Below are 19990 nucleotides of genomic sequence, written 5' to 3'. Positions count from 1 at the left end.
CAGCCCTCCACCAAATTGACTGTAAATATCCATTCAATTACCCATTACTTAAAAAAGTACTTATAATCTAAATACAATGTAGAGAAACTATAGAAGCACTCCTTTCCCTCGTTTAATACATGGCAACAGAGGGTATATAAATATGATCAATGGGAAATAGGACTAAAAGATTATAAAATTAAACTAAGAGGAGAGCACACATGACGCTACATTTTGTATATTTTTTACTGTTTAATATTAGAAAGAACTTCGAACCGAAAAAGAAGGAACTTGGTAGCAACTTATCCTGAATATTGCGCCATTCACCCAATGTTGAATGGTGAGTGATCCGGTAAATCTTTTAAGAAACATTAGGATCTAGTTAGATCAAAATAGAATGAGACTAATGTGTGTTAAAAAAATCCCCCAGGGTCATTGATGAAACCCACAATTAGGAAGACGGTGGCTCCTCCTGGCAGTCCAAGACCAAGCCAATTTACCTCAAATACCAGGTACTGAATAAACACACTCTTTGCTGATCCTTAAGCTAAAACAAGGTTGTAATAAAAGTGGTGTGATGTATTGAAAACATCACCATTATCTATTTATCTCAACCAGTGACATCAAACACTGAGAACTATTAATCCGGAAATATAAATAATCCGAAGACTACAAGGTGCAGAATTGAATTAAACTGTGTCCAGTGGGCGTCTTGCCCTATCTAATTTAAAGGTATGCGCAAGAATAATAAACCTATATAAATAATTTGTTTTGATACTGAGGTCCTAAAATTGGCCTCGTGAGCATTGGACTTTTGGGTCCAAGGGAAAGGTAAACACCATTAGTTTTGTCCAAGCATAGGAATGTATACCAATAGAGCTAAATGTGTTTTAGGGTTGAGGGCAGTAGTTGAAGCCAAAAGGGAAAACAACGTGAATAGATGTAAAATATAAAAATATGTATGAGAAAAGAGCATACTACAGTGACCATGAATTGTGACCACATAGGGAATTGATTGATTAGATATCCACATCAATGTAAAAAATGTAACCCTGTTTTTTTTTACATTTTTTTTTAAATCTATCTAGAATCAGTCCTGAAGAAGGTTCAAATACAGAATACCAAAACGCCGCGTCGACTTGTGATTCTTGTTTTTAAATTTTTTTTTATGAAATGTATAATGATGTTTTTTTAAAAATCTGTATATTGTATGAAGATTAATTTTGAATATGTAATAAATGTATAACAGAGGTTAACGAAATTCATGGTGTGGAAAATATCTTTTTAAATCACTACAAATTGTTCAATCTGTGTTATTCATTCTCGTAGAAATTAATGCTTATGTTTGAATTTTAAAATGCTTATGTTTAAAAATGTTTTTAAGATATACTCTCCTATATACGCAATTCACTGAAAACTTGGTCACTGCCGAAATACAAGATTGGTGATCTATAGACTTTGCCTCCCCAGTTGAAGTTTGCTCTTAGAGATTATTATCCAGAATCTTGTAACTTTACCTTTCCCGCCGAAATAACGGCATGCTAGTTCTTGGGTAAAATACTCAACCTGTGTGGTTTCTTTGTTGAGGGGACGCCCAAGTCTGTTTTAGAATAACTGATATTTCATCACTCCCTACTTGTACGCAGCCATTTTTTTTACATCATCTGGTATCTCAAGTGCAGGATTCACAACCACTTTAGGTTTTCATGGGGGGATAGATTAATAATACTTGAACCAGTAAGGCCAGAAGACTCTTTGCTCAGCTCTTCTTCTACGTTTGAGATTTGTTTTTCCAATACTCCGACCGCCCCAGACAAGTATTTCATAATAGCAGCACTAGGGTTTTTATCCTTCTTTGGTTTCAGTCCAGGAGGGGGTAGTATGTAATTTATTTCCCCCCATTTTCTTGCCCCCCCCCCAAGTAATTTCTATCTTGGGAAGGACCGAGACAGAGCGTACCCTGCCTAAACTCCTGCATAACAACATTTAATCAGCTAACAACAACCACTTCATACGAGGAAAAAACAAATAGTAGGCAGAATATTTATACAGGACTAGTATATCTAATAGGTCTACAATTTCGTCCTAAATATCTATGAACTTGATGCCTATAAGTTGTTTCCCCCCCCAACCGCCCTGTCAATCACCAAACAGTCTCCAACGAAATATAAATCCCGGTTCACTAAGTACCTGTTCTCATGGTTAACTGGACCATTTAAGAATGTAGATAATTACCACATAGCGGCGTTTTGTAATATGTCCAAAAGATGGTTCAAAACCAAGAGTCCTGGCCCAGCCCGGCCTCTTCCGGCTGCTGATGGGCACGGACGGGCCCGCCCTTGGCCCGGGCTTCGCCTGGGCAACGCACGGGCACACCCGCGTGTGTCCCGCGCTGCGGGAGCCCTGCAATGCTTTTAACCTCCTCCCGGCGCGCACAGCGTGTTGTGGGCAGTGTAAGCGGCACTTCCTACCACTGCTGCAAGGGATGCTGGGTACTGAAGTCCTGCCCGGCCGGCGATGTCCGCCTCTGCCTGCGGACCATCGAATCAGGCTGCCCAAACGACTCGTGTGGCGGTGGGCGGCAAGAGTCAGCATGAGCCAACAAGCCAAAAAACACTTTCTCCCAGATACTAATGTACTAAAAATGATGTTCACAAACCTACATGTGGAGGTCAGCACCTTTAGCCTCTCCAAACTCAGGAGTGGCTGAAACATTGGGAATACTTATTACTAAGCAATAGGGGATAAGGGAAGAGTAAGGAGGGTTTAACGGAAAGTTACGGAGGGGTTTAGGGATGGACATCACTCACCCACAAAGAGTCAAGCCATTGTAATTCACAAACTGTACGTTTATAATTACTACAGCCAAATGTACCCAAAACAGTTGTTAATGTTCTCCATTAAGTTGAGTGCCACAGATGGGCGACTACCGGTAAAGCAACACCCTCCCAAAGAACATCTTGGAGGAATGTATTTTAAATAAAAGCACATAGGGGCTAATGTTGAATTTAATTACCTATTTTAACATATTAAAACTATAAATACTTTTAATTTAATTTTATATATTTATTTATTATAGCAATAAAACATAATTATTAGTACATCATAAAGTTTCTCAATAGTTTTTATACATTTGAAAATGAATGTAACTTTAGTTAAAAAAACTAATAGTATTGGATTTAATTGATTCTGTACACAAATTTTAATAATGTTCACTACATAATAAATAAATAAGTTTTTCTTTAGGTGCATTTTTTTATTTAAATAATAAGAATACATGTCATTTAATATATTCAAAATAAATATTTATTTCAGAAATGTGCTAATAATGTGGTAGCATTTTTTACATTTTGGTCTACATTTAAAATAAATATTTTAAATTAGTTTGCAATAATAGTTATCTTCAATTTATTTTGACTTTTTTTTTAACTTTAATAAACTTTTCCCCATACTTCATGGGAGGCAAATCTCCACCTAGTTGGTGAAGATCTCAGCCCACGTGTGAAAAGTTACAAGTAGTAATGTTAACTTTACAATAGTAAATTAAGCTTTACCACCTTAATTTATAGGTTGGAACATGTAATTATACCCATTTTGAGTAACTTTACACTCATAAATTAAGACACATGTAGATTTACTCATGTGTAAGTTTACTTTCAAAAAGACCCTTTAGGCCTATTCACAAACTGCACTCTGTATTATATTTACTAGCACTACAATTGTAATAATCAGGCATTACAAAATCTTATGCATTAACATATTTGTGTAGGTCTGCACCTTTAACACTCCTGTCTTTCCTATGTGGAGATCTCCGTCCCAGTTGCAGAAATCTCTACACATATATGCATACATTTCCGTAGTAAATGTTTGTGGGATATGGGAGTAGCTGGAAAACAGGGAATACTTACTACAAAATAGGATGGCCTTAGGAGTGAGTAAGAAGGGATTTAGGGAAGGTAAAGGAGGAACTTATGAAGGGACCAACACACACCCACAAAAGGGAAAGCCCATTGATATTTACAAACTACAATTTTAAAGTTACTGCAGCCAAAAAGAACCTAAAAACAATAATAAATGTACTCAGTCTCTGCTTTAGAGTACATCCAGCTGCACACATGGCGAACCACTGGCATTGCAAAACACTCTCAGTTAAAAAAATTAAGTCAATCAGTAACAAGATAAATATATTGGAAAATAAAGGAACCTTTCTTTTGTTTTTTTTAAGATCCAAGAATTTTGTTGCTTTCGAAGGAAATCATGTGTAATGTTATTACCAGGTTTTCTAATATTCAATATGTATATTTCCTAAGCCAATTCTCTTGCATTAAAAGGCTTGCAACCTTTTCAACACACTTGGTAATGCACCACATGATTGGTCTGAACACTGCCACCCATCTAGAGGTGAAACATTCTTCAACATCAACCAAACATATCCCGGCTTACCACATAAGTAATGTACTCACACACCAAACATCTTTTCCGACCTCCACTAAGTAGGTAAGTGTGTTTGTTACATTGCCCTTTATTTTGAGGAATAATTGTTTGAGGCTGAGAGAGAAGATTTACAGGCAAATGATTAACATTTTTTTGCATGTCCAGGGAAGCAGTCATTACCAGATACCACTTCTCACCTAAAGTGATCTATGACATAGTTGCAGACCGGGAGCAAGAACTTGATTCACTTACAAGGTGTGGGTAGTACTATTTGTTAGAAATTACGTTTCTGGTTAGCAAAGGTATGCACTCTGTCCAAGCTGAAGCCACAATCCTAGTCAGGATAAGCTAGATACACACTAAAAGATAACCTGTGCTCACCCTCTGGTAGCTTGGTACAGATCAGTCAGGCTTATCTAAAGAGGCAATGTGTAAGAAACGAGCGCAATGCCACCGACACTCACCTCCGGCTGCAGGCTCAATTTTGAGCTTGGGGTATCAACGGACAGGTGAGTGTCTGGGCGAAGCTTTGCCTCGTTGTATGCTGCATTTAGATGTCTCAATAGAGAAGTCCCTTTTGCTTCTTTAATGTCTCTCACAGATGCTAACTGAAGTGTCTTCCCATATGGACTCTTACAATAATTGTTTAAGGCTGAGAGAGAACATTTACTGGCAAATGGTTAACATCTTTGGCATGTCCAGGGAAGCAGTTATTACCAGATAACACTTCTCACCTAAAGTGATCTATGACATAGTTGCAGACCGGGAGCAAGAACTTGATTCACTTACAATGTGTGGGTAGTACTATTTGTTAGAAATTAGGTTTCTGGTTGGCAAAGGTATGCACTCTGTCCAAGCTGAAGTCACAATCCTAGTCAGGATAAGCTAGATACACACTAAAAGATAACCTGTGCTCACCCTCTGGTAGCTTAGTACAGATCAGTCAGGCTTATCTAAAGAGGCAATGTGTAAGAAACGAGCGCAATGCCACCAACACTCACCTCCGGCTGCGGGCCCAATTTTGAGCTCGGGGTATCAACGGACAGGTTAGTGTCTGGAAGAAGCTTTGCCTCATTGTATGCTGCATTTAGATGTCTCAATGGAGAAGTCCCTTTTGATTCTTTAATGTCTCTCACAGACGCTAACTGAAGTGTCTTCCCATATGGACACTTACTGACTAGTTTATCATTTTGCCTGTATTCTTTGGTAAGATGGCAGCTACTCCTCATATTCCATGCGTGTCCCAATTCATTGGACTTGCATGTGAGGGTCCTAACTATTCTGTATGCTAGATACACAGGAGTTTTTGTGCTCTACCAGTTTTGCCCTACTCTTTGCTCCTTAATATTTCCTGAGCAGATGGTATGATTTAATAATATTAAATCTGTGCCAACAGTAGTACAGGATATTTTAATGATACTTGCTTTATTGTTACTTTTCCTCCTAGAGCGGTGTCCCCATCCTGAACTGTCGTCAGGTTGAGGTGTAGTTCTTTACCCAGCAGTAGCGGGTAAGAATGCTTTTTTCTTCATTATTTCACTTACAATTGATTTAAACCAAGAGTTATATTCCCTTTATGTAGTTTGTTTGAATTTGAAAAAGTGCTTCTGTCTCCAATAGGTCACTCCACCTTCCGGAGCAGTCGGAGTTTTGAAAACATTTTGTTTATTGTACTCTTGTTTGTACACTCACTTGAGCACCACAGCAGCAGCATCTGCATAGGTCCTGAAGAAAGCCTTGCCCGATTTAGGGGCGCTCTAGGCTGAAACATGTCGACCATTATTCTTCGCCATACTACTGCGACTTAAATCCATGTCGCTGGTGCACTGTTTTTAATCCTGGCAGAGGGTGCTTCCGGATAAAACATACATTTGATGCCCCCTAGCTAGTTTTAATCACACTTCCTTCATCAATTACACACTCATATAGGAGAGAAGCATACGCACTTTATCAGTGATCATCAGTAGAAATGTGCTCAGAGTCCTAAGGCCAACAAAATGATTCAGAAAAACGTGGAGACAAAAAAGAAAAAGATTAGGGGAAGACTATCCCAAAGCTGACAGTTATTAAAGTATTGTATTCAACACAACCAACAAGGTAATTTCTCTTCACCTAAGTTAACATGTATTCTTATTTAATAAGAGAAAATCTTTTGATGCAAATTACATTAAATCTTATTATCAAAAAGTTTTAATGTACAATTTATCACAAATGGTTCACAAGATCTCAGCCTCTATATAGTCTTTAGACAGCATCATTTTTGTTTCTAATAGTTCATAAGAAAACAGCACATGTACAGCCAACACATGTTTTATTGTAAGAACACTGCTTGTACAGGGCTCTAAAAAGTTAACAACTTCAATTGTATAACATAATTGTACACAATTTCAAAACACTATTCAAAGTCACATTGAATGTCATAATAAATTATGAAATTTGATTTTCGAAATCAACCATGAAGAAAGACTACTCTTTTCTACACAAATAATATATGTCCTTACAACATAATTAGAACATGTAGGGATTTTCTCTTCAAGATACAGAAAAGAGAATTAGGGGATTTACTCCACATAGCGTAGATTGGGTCTGACCGACATGCGTGCTGCCGTCCCGCTCATCCAATTATCATGGGCCCGCCACCGCTGTGGTTGGATTCAGCACCGTTAACATTGCGGTGGACGGTGCTGGCAGCAGCACTGCTGCGATCCGAAAAAGAGCATGTTGTGCATTTCACTGCACTACATGGCAGGCACTACAACGTGCCTGCCACTTGGTGCAGCGAAATGTAGGGGAGTACCATGGGTACCCCCCAGTACATTTGGTATCAAAGAGGAGGAGTATTGGGCTATTACTACTTTTAAAGAGTAGAAGGTCCAGTCACGAGGTGCCCAAAGGATACGTCTTCACAAAGATTGCCGTGCTGTTCCTAGAGAAGGAGGTGGGAATGGTACAGTCTGTGATGCGGATGATTAAGGCAGGGTGACAGCAAGGTAACCCTGGGAATCCATTTTGTTGGATTTAATGCCCTTACACACCCTTTCAGGTGTCATGCTTCATCATTTGGGCCTGCTCCTCGTTGGGTCGGCGGTGAAATACCCAACGGGCAACACCTCATAGAGGGGCTCTTTAGCGGAGATCTTTTTCCAACAGCCGTATGGATGAAGTGCGGGTGTGGGGCCAGAACTAGAGGGTAGACGTGGGGTGGTGAGTTAAAATAAAGCTAGTGGTACTGGGAATTATTTATTCAGGAGGGCCACTGCTTTAGTTAAGAACGATTTTCTAGAGGAGAGTGATGGAAAATAATGTTTCCAGCTATCATCTAGAATTTTTTATAGTCCGGTCAACATGTTTCTCGCTACTGTGAGGTTAACAAGCGATTCTTCAAGACCCAGGTGACTATTTAGCATGTATCTAAAGGTACAAAGGACTGTCTACACTAATACCCTAAAGTGTGGTGTATGTTTGCTCATGTGGCTACAACACTAATGGGTGAAGGGAGAGCAATACTATATTACCCTTCTTCTAGTTGTGACTGTCAATACCTGTTAAAGAAAGAGGGAGAGCATATCACAAACAAATGTGATATACTTTTAGATACATGCTAAATAGTCACCTGGGTCCTGAAGAATCGCTTGTTAACCTCACAGTAGCGAGAAACATGTTGACCGGACTATAACAAATGCCTACTTCCCTTGTGTCTTAGGGACCATTGACTGCACCCACATGGCTCTACAACCATCTTACCATCGCACACCCTTTCTGAACAGATGCTGACATATTATCAACATGCAAGCTGTCTGTGATGCCAGAGACTGCTTCACAGATGTGTAGCACACACAACAGCTACATCTTCAGGCAGTCACCTCTTCCATGCCACTTGGTTGCTGGGGATTTCAGTAATATGTGGCTCATTGGCAAGGAACATCTCAATCTAGGGAGTTCCATCTCAAATATATAAATTAATCACTACAGCACAATGCAGACACATTACCGTGACACATACTGCAAGTAGGTAGCGTTGATATATTTCATTTAGAAAAGAGCCCACTTTCAAGAAATATCAGGTATCTTTGTTGCAGTTGATGTCTGGAATGTTCTCTCTCTCCCATCTCCTCACACATTACAGATGTCCAACCTTATTACCTTAATAGAGGTATAATAGGGCATGTATACATACATGAGCCATTATTGAATACACTTTTGGGATCCTTGAGTTGCAAATCAGTTTTCATGACTGTACGGTCCGGGCTTGCTGATGTGCTTCCTAGAAGTTGTGTGCTACATTGTTGTGGCCTGTTGCATGCTGTGAGGGGCTTCATGTGGCTCTTGCCCTTGGTCTGTCTACATCCAGGTACCTGGGGTGGGGTGCAGAACAGATGCAAAACAGATGCCAGGGAAGGCTAGTGTGGGATTGACTAGTTAACTAATTTTTTTCTGAACATTTAGTTTAGTTGCTGCTTTTATGAAGTTGGACAATCTATTGTCAATTATAAATGATGGACTACCACATCATCCAATTCTGTATTATTTAGGGTCATCAACAAACATGATATGCTCCATAGTGAGGGTGCGAATCTCCCCCTACCACCATACATAGGAAATTACTTACAAGAAGAGAAATTCAGCTATTTTCTGGTCAATCAGACATCCTTTAACCTGAACAGCATCTTCCTCTATATTGATGCTTCTTTCTTTACTAAAACTTCCAAAATGGCTGAGGAACGAAACAATAGCCACCCATCCATTCATTGATGAAGAATTGGGGATTATTTGTCAGCAGTTCCTCCAAAGACACCCATGGCATTATGGGGGTCCGGAGACCCATCCTAGTGCTGTAGTGCAGTTTGTGTCTAGACTAGGCAGGGAAGCTGTGCTGCAAGCGCTGGGGGACCACATTATGGGATCAGGCTATTCTGGGTTTGTCTCCCACCAAAATTCTGAACACTCCTACATGACCCTACTGAGTAGGAGGGTCCTGAGAAACAGCCTGACCGGTCTTCTATGCTGGAGGAGTTTGAACATTCAGGGACTAGTTAATTCCAGACTGGACTACGGAAATGCCCTTTACCTAGGGGCACCCGCATCGGTCATCAACAGATTGCAATGTGCCCAGAACGCCGCCGCCAGACTCCTGACCGGGACCAAATCTAGATGCTCTGCCAAACCAGCACTGAGATCCCTACATTGGCTCCCGATTAGGGAAAGGATCACCTTTAAGACCCTCTGCATCTCACACAAAATACTACAAGGCAGAGGCCCGCCTATCCTGAGAGCTCTCGTTAAACCTCATCACTCGAACAGACAACTCAGATCAGATTCCCTTTTCCTGGCCAGCGTCCCCAGAATAAGAAAGGCCCGCTCTGGGGGGCGACTTTTTTCATACAACGCTCCAAAGTTGTGGAACTCCCTCCCACTCTTCATCCGAACTGAACACAACTTACTAGCCTTTCACAGGCAACTAAAAACGTGGCTCTTCCCTTAACTCCTCTCTATTACTTTCGCCTCTGAAAGATTCAGGTTGATTGTCAGCGCTGGGACGCCCCAGGGTAGCTATGCGCTTTACAAATCTGCATTCAATTCAATTCAACAACCGAGTAAGAGTATTATTTGCATATACACTCCAGAGCACCTAGATTTTGAGTGGTGTCAAGACATGTGATCAGCCTGAGCTTTATTCTAACATTCTAGGCTGTATTTAGTTTGTGTTATTTTTATAATATGAAAGAAATGCAAGTTTAAAAATAGTAACATGGAAAGTTTTGAATATAGCATGTTACAACGCATGCATAGCATCACGTACTAATACAACGTAGTCATTACAACGACCGCAGTGTTAGTACGAGATGCATTTACATCGCAAGTCATTACAACGACTTGCACTAGGGGGCTCTGTAATGACTTGCGATGTAATTGCAACGCACACTAACAATGCGGTCATTGTAACAACCGCATTGTAATGGTTGTGCAATGCAATGACAGCGTTGTAAACGCTGTTTCCCCGAAAAATTTGGGTTGGATTTACTCATCTTGACATAATGGAAATAATTTTCAAATTCTACATTTTGAGATAGCATACAACTTAAAACACAACTTCAACATTTGGGATCTGTTGTATTTCGACTTTGTCAAACTAAAGGGTCTATTACTATAGCGGGTGGATAGCCACTGCCCGTATGGCGGTGGTGAGGCCGCCCGCCATTCCTCCCCGCCCGCCTACCATTTCTTCCCTGCCATATTACAGTGGAGGGGGGTACCCCGACGGACGGAAAGACCATCCGCCGATTTCCCACCCGTCGACGAGTTGACCGGGCGGAATTGGGAGATAATATGGTGGTGGTGTCTACAAGACACCGCCATCCATATTATAATGCAGGCAGGGATATGCCTTCCCCTGGCGGTGGTGTCGCCATGGAAAGGCATGCAGTGTCTGCATGTGGGGGCCTGTTGTGGGCCCCAGGGTGTTGGGGCATGGGGGGTGCACATAGGGGGGTACCTATGGTACCCCCCTGCATTTGCATGCACAATGTGGCAGGCACCGTGCGGTGCCTGCCACGTTGTGCATGCAAATGCACAACATGCCTTTTTTACATTGCAACAGGTGCTGCTGAAAACACAACCTGCCGCAATGTAAAAAAGTCTGGATGTGCCCGTCTGTGTGGCGGGTGCATCCTAATCTGCATCACAGGACCGCAGCACATATGGCGGGCGGTCTTGTTTGCCGTTACAGTGGCAGGCGGACTTTGTCCGCCTGCCATCATAATAGACCCTTTAGTTTGAGTGATGCTTATGTTGTGTACCTTTATCTTGCTTTCAAACACCATACTTCTTTCCGCAAAACATTAAAAAATCTATTTATAAAAAAAAGAAATGTTATATTACAATGAACATTATGACATAATACTTTAGAACAGTGTTTCTGAAACTGGGTTGCAACCCACTGGTGGATAGTTAGCTGATTTTTGTGGGTCACAAAAGTCTAAGCAATAATTAAAGATGTCTTTACCCTGTCCTCAGGTAGGTCACCCCCCAGCCGCCACACGGTCCTCCTGTGACGCTGTCGCCTGGCCCCTGCCGCTGCCTGGTGCCGCGTGAGTCCCCCTGCTGATCGCTGTTTCTTCTTGTATTTTGTGATTACTTTGTGATTATTGATCTCTCCTGTTGTGCCTTGTACCCCCTTTGCCTTCTGTGCCCTCTTGCTCCCCCGTATTGCCTCCCGTGTCCTGTCCCCCGTTCTCCCCGGTTCCCTCTGTGCCTTCTTCCCGCCGCTGCGTCCCTGCGGCCCGCCCCCCGTCGTTCCCACTCAACGCCCCACTCCCGCCTCACAGCTGCGCCTCATATGGAAGCAGCACAGCGGCTGAGCAGCGGACGCGCCAAAGGCAAGCCTGTCTGCACCCGTCCGCGCCTGGACCTGCGCCCAGCGCCAGAACTCCTGGACCCCGAAGCCACCACAAAAGACTGAACTATGACTCCAGCACCCCCCACGCACTCAATCCCGGGCGAAATCAACCCTGCTACTGGGCCACCCCGAAGCGCACCCAAGGGACCTTCACCTGCCGGAACTGCAGCTTCTCCAGCATCCGGCCCGCCAAACCATCAATCAGAGAACCCAACCGCCTCCGATGCATCCTCCTCAACACCCACTCCGCTCGCAAACACGCCATGCTGGGGCAAGGTCACCGAAAACCAACTGACCACCGCCCTTGCCCTGGGACCACCCACCGACCCCACCGACCCCGACACCGCCGCCGTCAACCTCAAACAATGGATCAACGACTGCGCCAACACCCTCGCCCCACTTAAGACCTACACCACCATTCACTCCAACAAGAAAGCCACCTGGTTCACCGAAGACCTCTGGACCTCCAAGCGCACCTGTCGGAAGCTGGAGAAGAGCTGGCTCCGTGACTGAACACCAGACAGCCACACAGCCCACAAGAACGCCACCCACAGACACCAGCAACTCATCAGGACCGCCAAGAGGACCACCTTCAAGAACCGCCTAGACAACAGCGCACACAACAGCAAAGAGATCTTCAACATTGTGAAAGAACTGCCCAACCCCAGCGCCAACACCAAGGACATTCCACCATCTCAAGACCTGTGCGACTCACTGGCCACCTTCTTACACCGCAAGATCACCGACATCCACGACAGCTTCAACACCACCACCCCCACCTCCACCGCCGAGACCACCACCCCTGCGACCACCACGCGCACCAGCCGCCTGACCACCTGGTCCAATGTCAGCAACGAAGAAACCGTCAAGACCATGAACTCCATCCACTCCGGGTCCCCATCTGACCTATGCCCTCACCACATTTTCAACAAAGCCAGCACAGCCATCGCCCCCCCACCTCCGGAACACAATCAACATCTCCTTCGAGACAGCAACCTTCCCAGAGAGCTGGAAGCACGCTGAGATCAACGCCCTACTGAAGAACCCCAAGGCGGATCCCAAAGACCTCAAGAACTTCAGGACCATCTCCCTGCTCCCTTTCCCGGCGAAAGTCACAGAAAAGATCATCAACAGGCAGCTGACCCGCTACCTCAAAGACAACAATATCCTGGACCCTTCCCAGTCAGGGTTCCGCAGCAACCACAGTCCGAGACCGCCCTCATCGCCGCCACCGACGACGTCAGGATAATTATGGACAAAGAAGAAACAGTCGCCCTCATCCTTCTGGACCTATCAGCAGCCTTTGACACGGTCTGCTACCGCACCCTAACAGCACGCCTCCATGATGCTGGAATCCAAGAGAAGGCCCTAGCCTGGATCACATCCTTCACATCCTTCCTCTCTGGCAGAACCCAGAGCATCCGCCTCCCACCCTTCTGCTCCAAGACCACCGAGATCATCTGCGGCGTTCCTCAGGGATCATCTCTCAGCCCGACACTGTTCAATATCTACGTGGCACCACTCGCCCACGTCGCACGACAACATAGCCTCAACATCATCTCCTACACCGACGACACCCAGCTGATCATCTCCCTCACCCAAGACCCCCACACCACCAAAGCCAACCTCCACAGAGGAATGAAGGCCATCACTGAATGGATGAAGGACAGCAGGTTGAAGCTGAACTCAGACAAGACGGAGGTCCTCATCCTTGGCTCAACCCCCTCAGCCTGGGATGACTCCTTGTGGCCAACATCGTTAGGAACAGCCCCAGAACCCACCGACCACGCACGCAACCTAGGAGTCATCCTCGACTCCGCCCTCACCATGACCAAGCAGGTCCTTAAACACCCTCCGAATGCTCCGCAGGATCTTCAAATGGATCCCCTCCGACACGAGAAGAACCGTCACCCAGGCTCTCGTCACCAGCAGACTGGACTACGGAAACGCCCTCTATGCAGGAAAAACAACCAAGCTCCTGAGACGGCTGCAGCGCATCCAGAACGCCTCGGCACGACTAATCCTCAACGTCACTCGATGCAGCCACATCACACCCCACCTGAGAGGCCTGCACTGGCCCCCGTCAACAAGAGGATCACCTTCAAGCTCCTCATCCACGCACACAAAGCCCTACACAACGCCGGACCAGCATACCTCAACGACCGACTCACCTTCTACAACCCCACCCGCAGCCTCCACTCTGCCTCCCTCGCCAGTTCCACGCACCCGGAAAACAACCGCCGGCGGCAGATCCTTCTCCTACCTCGCCGCCAAGATGTGGAACACTCTCCCTACTGGCCTATGACAGACCCAGGACCTGGTGGCCTTCAGAAGACTTCTCAAGACCTGGCTCTTTGATCAGTAGCAGCCCACCCCCCAGTGCCTTGAGACCCTCACGGGTATGTAGCGCACTTTACAAATGTAATGATTGATTGATTTACATTTTTTTATTATGTTGTCACATTTGCTGCTCTTCCAAGTCAGAGGTCAAATATCGTGCTTCTGAGAAATTGCTGCTCTTTTAACATGTGGATTGTTGTATGCAAACTCTTCTCAATATGCAGTCAGAGGAAGAAAAGTAAAATTAATTATGTGACAATCTTGCTGGGATACTGGTGTGTGAAAGAAAAGGATGTAATATGTCATTCTTTTGTAACACCCAACAAAATGCAACTTGTAAATGAATTGTACATATTCAGCAGATAGTAAAGCAAAAACGAAGCACGATTTTTTACAATTAGAAGTGCAATGGAGGTAGGTTTTAATAGGATGAAAACACAATGAGACAACAGTTGGTTCACAAATGATAAATATTCACATCATCATTTGAGTGCAATATAGTTTTATGAGTGAAAGTAATGTCTGTGGAACATTAGTGGCCATTTCAATGGAAAATGTACTGTCTGTAAATGATAGTGTGCCACCGCAAAATGGTTTAGTCACATTAAAAAACTCACCAGTCTCATGTCCATTAAAGCTAGGTGGTCGCTATAGACTGTTGTTTTAAAAACTGCGCCGTGGGTCTAATGTTTGGTACCCACTGCTTTAGAATTCTTTGGAGTCTTGTACAAATACACTGCAATCTAAATATGTAATGTGTTACAAATCATATTGTTTTTTTAAATGAATTACAGGATTATGCAAATAACAACCATTTTTGACCAATCCTTTATCCTCCATTGAATGCCCGATTACCAAAAATGTTTAGAAATTATCATTGCTTATGATTTGAAAGTTATCAATAACTATAGAAACATTAGATTGCTACATGTTTAGTAAAGACTGCACAATGCCAGTTCCTGTATTAACTGAAATAAAATCAGTTTAAAATAAAAATGCATTTGTTATGCACCACTGAACATATGAATTGATGTTTTTTGTCTTTCTTTACTTTCATTTTTAGTGGAATGGGATAGCCAAAGATCAGCAGAGCAAAATCAGGAGGAAATAAGAAGATCCATGACTGAGAGGTGAGCACAGGAGTTATCTATCAAGAGCAAGGAGGAGGAACCCCCAAAAACAGGGAGACTGCACCCGACCAGAGACAAACAAAATCTCCAGGAAGAGGGCACAAGCCAATTGTGAGGGTGACCATGTGGACACCACCAGCCAGGTGGAGGCAGATATTGGGGCTCATCTTGGCCTTGAGTAAAACTAGCCAGCAGAGTCTAAAGAACAGCCTCACCACAATTTGGATTGGCACCCACCAAATGCTAACTCCAGAGGCCACTATACAATTGGGGTCTCCATCTGCACCCCCTGCACAGACATCATCTCCTCCTCCAAGTATCCACCGAGAATGACACCATCAGTCTGGGGACTCTGAAACCAAATAGTTCTCTTATGTAGCCTACTCCTTTTTCACCGATTATGTGTCCTCGTTTCCTCTCAAGGAGACAGTCCTAAAGAGAAGCAACTAGATTCAAGGACTGATCTTTCAGGATATCTAGAGAATAGTTGGAGAGGTCCAGATACACCGAGAGATAGTCATTGAGAAGCCCTGAACTTAATGTGGCCTCATGATCTTCTTAATAGCAGGGCTAATGCTGCATCTACCTGCCCAACCCATCAGAATACCTATTGTCTCTTCTCCCTATGTTTTTCATGGTGTGTCTGGTCCAGCCATGGTCAACAATTTAACGTCTGCATCAGAGGAGGTGTTTGCCATTGTTGTGGGAACAAGTGATACCAAGGATGGCCCAAGCTATGAACATGACTCAGATCCATCCAACTTCTCTCCCCTGGCTTGGAGGAAAGACTTAGGATAGTGAACTTTGATTCTAAATTTGGAGTTTTCGAAACAATTATGAATTCTTTATAAGGGGTGATTTTGTTGACTCTTTAGAGACTTTTTGTAATTGCCCCTTAGTATATAGACTCTTTCTTAAACACTTCTGATGTGTTTTTATTATTTTCCCACCCCCCTCCACATTTGCTCTTTGCCTCTAAGGTAACGCACCATTTTATTTAATCTCCCCATATTCAATTTTTTTTAAATGTTTCTGAATAATCTATAAAAATCTGAAATTTAAATCATTAATTTCTGTCTTGATTTCTTAAATAATTGCAGATGAATGCATTGCATTTCAGGTAAAAATAAATGGAGTTGGTGCAGTTGTTTTCTACCAGGGGGTAAGGAAATCAGGTGGCGTTTTCTTTCTTAGGTGGAGGTGCCTCTGTAGAATCTCATGCATGCATTGGCCGTGCAGATTGGCATAGGCATGTGTTACGTATTGCCTATATCATATTCATGGTAAGGCATGTTGCCTTGCACTCTCTTACCAGGAGATGCTCTTGGTGTATCTTTGAATGCACAAAAGGTTTGATGTGTGGCACTCCTTCTTAATCGGGTAAACAATATTTATATCAGAGTACTGATGACAGTGGGATTTTTCGGGTACTGTAGAATAAGTCCCTCCTGGCCTCAGGGGACTCGACTTTGAACGGAAATACAGAGGGAGTGTAGGAGTCACCGACACTGCTTCCAAGGGCACTCAGGTGGGGATTAATATCCTTGAAGGAAAATCTTAATTTTGTAGACAATGTAAGCAGGAGGATACAAGTTTTCTCAAAATTCAATTGAATAGTTTTATTCAACTAGTCACATATTTCAATCATAGCGACATTGTTCATTGTTGATTGATCATAAAACAAATCATTTCTTATACTCAAACGTATCCGATTGTAAAGTCAGTGTCCCTATGCATTTCGGGACTGTGGCCCTTCTTTAGGGCACTAGTTACAATCTGTGAATAAAATTACAAATATTCAGGTAGTGGTTACATCTCCACAGAGCAAATGCATTTAAACATGGCTGCAGCGTGGCTTTAAATCATGCAAGAAATGTCGGGTGATGTCAGAAATTAATGATCACGAGTGATGCTGAAACAACGAGGAATGTCATGAATGGTAAAAAACAAAAATGACTATACAAGTGTATATTATAACACGTGAAGCTTTCCATCTAAATTAGACGTCCAAAGGTGAATAATAGTGCATTAATGGTTTGAGAGAAAATGAACTCGGAACACAAGATCGTTAATATTTTTAGTTAAGGAGACATACGCAAGGAATTTAGATGTGTAACCCAAGTGAATGCTGTTGAAAAAGCCGTTAAGTGGACCCCCATAATCAGCGTTAATGAGGTATTACAATTCCCAGTGTGGGCTTACCGAACGAATCTCTCAAACAAAGTCCTGGTCTCCCAGGTGGAAAGTCGGCACGAAGAGCCGTTCAAAAATGAATATCGTATTATTGAGGGTTAAAAATGGCAGAAAAGTTATAGTATCTAAAGTTGGTGTATCTTTGTCATATCTTGGTAACATTTCACAATGTTATCCAAGGCATGGGTCAACCTGTCAATCACCCCAGTGAGTCATTTGCAGGAGACAGCTATCTGATGTAGAATATTTCCCATTGCATGAACATCCTCCAACATATAAGATTGTTTTTTAAAAAAAAGTTTCTCTGAGAACGCATCATTAGACCTTGCCAACCTACCCAAAACTGGTCTTCTGACATGGGCAATAGGCTGTCCAGCACAGAAAGGGGTTCCATCTACAAGGTTAATGGTTGGGTGAAGAGTTATAATGAAAAGGAGATGCCGGCTCCTCACCAGGCATGTTCTCTCCTCTGATGAAGAGGAATGAGAACACCAGAGATGCACCTTCATGACAGGAGTATTTAGGACGTTGTACAAAAGTACATGTTAGGTGAGGGCTTTGTAGAAGGGAGACATGCATAGGTGGAATAAGCATCTGTGGCTGCTTAGATAATGCTGGGAATAGTAATCCTCAGACGTGATTTTGGAGGAAGACTATTACCCAGCTTTGAAGTGGCCTTCTCTGAAATGTTTTGTGTGGGGACAACAATGCCCTCCTCCTCATCCATGACCTCCTTCTCCTTGACTAGCTCCTGCTCCTCTGCCTTCTCCATCTCATCTTCTTCTCAAGCAGTGTTGGGCAATGAGGTTGTTGCTTGAAAGAGAATTGTATTTCCTCCTTGGATTACCTGCCAACCTCCACTTGTAGTTCAGCATCATCATTCAGCACAATGTCCCCTATAACTGCAAGAAGAAGATTTAAACAATTGAATTACATCAACTATTTTGTTGTGTCTAAAGGTCTTACAATACTTTAATTGACAGTGACATTTTTCTGAAAAATCTAAATCCTTTACCATGTACAGACATATGGAATTAATGAATGATCTTTGCATGGAACTGTAACTTTTCGACTATTTTTACTCACCATCTCGAGCCACAGATGTCTGATTTCTAGATGAAGCCGGTAAGGCCAGCTGCTGAACCAGTGTCCTCATAGGTGGTGTTTCCAAGCTATCTCCTGATACAGCATCTATAGAAAAAAGAGCTAGTGCAATGTTTATTGTCAAGCTGTAAAACTGTTCATAACTACAAATGTTGACAAATGTTAGATAAATAAAAGAACAATCAACACCAATAACAAACATTTAACATTATATATAATAAAATAATTATGTATAACCTGGAGAAAGGACTAATGGTGTGATGCAAAAGTTAAGATAAGAAGTTCTCAGACTCACCTGATGAATGGTAGATTTCCTACTTTCTGTTGACATAATGTCTCCTGGTGTAATCGGTGTTGATAATCACTAGGTAGACACCAGGGGCTGATTTACGACTGAAGCTGACATGAAGATAATAGTTTGATGGCTTATATGCAAACTTTGAGATCCACAAAGATTCCTCTCCTGTAAGTTAAGAATAGACAGATAGTTTAGGTTAAGATGGAACAGTACCCTACATGATCAAAGACATGCAGTCCTGCTCTTAGGGACCAGCTGCATGGATACTTGGATCCTACATAATGATTTTTTGTCATGGGTGGACACAGATCATGCATGTGAGATATGACCTAGGCCTGTCTCATAGATATACAGTCTTGTTAGGGCCAAGAAGGATGCACTACGCTCTACCCTTGTGAAGTGAGATGGGTATTGCCTTCACCAGAAGTTATGTGACACAGGGACAGTTGTGATAGCATACCTTATTTGTGTTTCCTAGTGATCAGTAGTGCAAACAGACCTTTTCATCTGTATCAAAGGAGTGGTGCCTACTGACCCACTCTTGTAAAGTTCTGTGATGTGCACTTTAATTACCGTTGGCCTGCATGGACTGTGTGTAGCAACAGACAGCTAACGATACTTGCTTGTGCATGCTGACATTTGTGTGCCTATGTATGGTTCATAATATAGAGGCTTGTGGGCTCCATTTTTGAAACACTGGGCCCGGATGAGCGAGGAGCAGGAAGGACTGCAACCCCCAGACTGTAGGTGTGCATTGTGACATTCCTGAGAGTTCGGGTGGAAGCACACACTGAAAGGAGAGCACTGTATCCACTCTGCACAATAAAGGTCTCTTTTATTGCAAAAGAGTTACTGGTCAGTGGGGCGTTTCGTTCATTGTCAGGGAGATGGTGGGACTGATAAGGTTGGCAATGTGGAACTGATGAATCTTGAAAGAGATGAAGGCTTAAACCTTTGAACATTTATGAGGTATATCTCAGTGGAGGCTGACAGATAGTTGTGATCCCCGTTTACTCCCTTGGTCAATGTTGTGGGTCAATCAGTGGTAGAGCTACTCCTGCTGTTGCAGACTGTCCATTTGATAAAAGGAGGTGTGGAGGAGAGAGGACTACAAAG

Source organism: Lissotriton vulgaris, chromosome 12 (assembly GCF_964263255.1).
Source record: "Lissotriton vulgaris chromosome 12, aLisVul1.2, whole genome shotgun sequence".
Taxonomy (NCBI): domain Eukaryota; kingdom Metazoa; phylum Chordata; class Amphibia; order Caudata; family Salamandridae; genus Lissotriton; species Lissotriton vulgaris.
The sequence above is the reverse complement of the archived record's forward strand: the minus strand, read 5'-3'. Positions refer to the sequence as shown.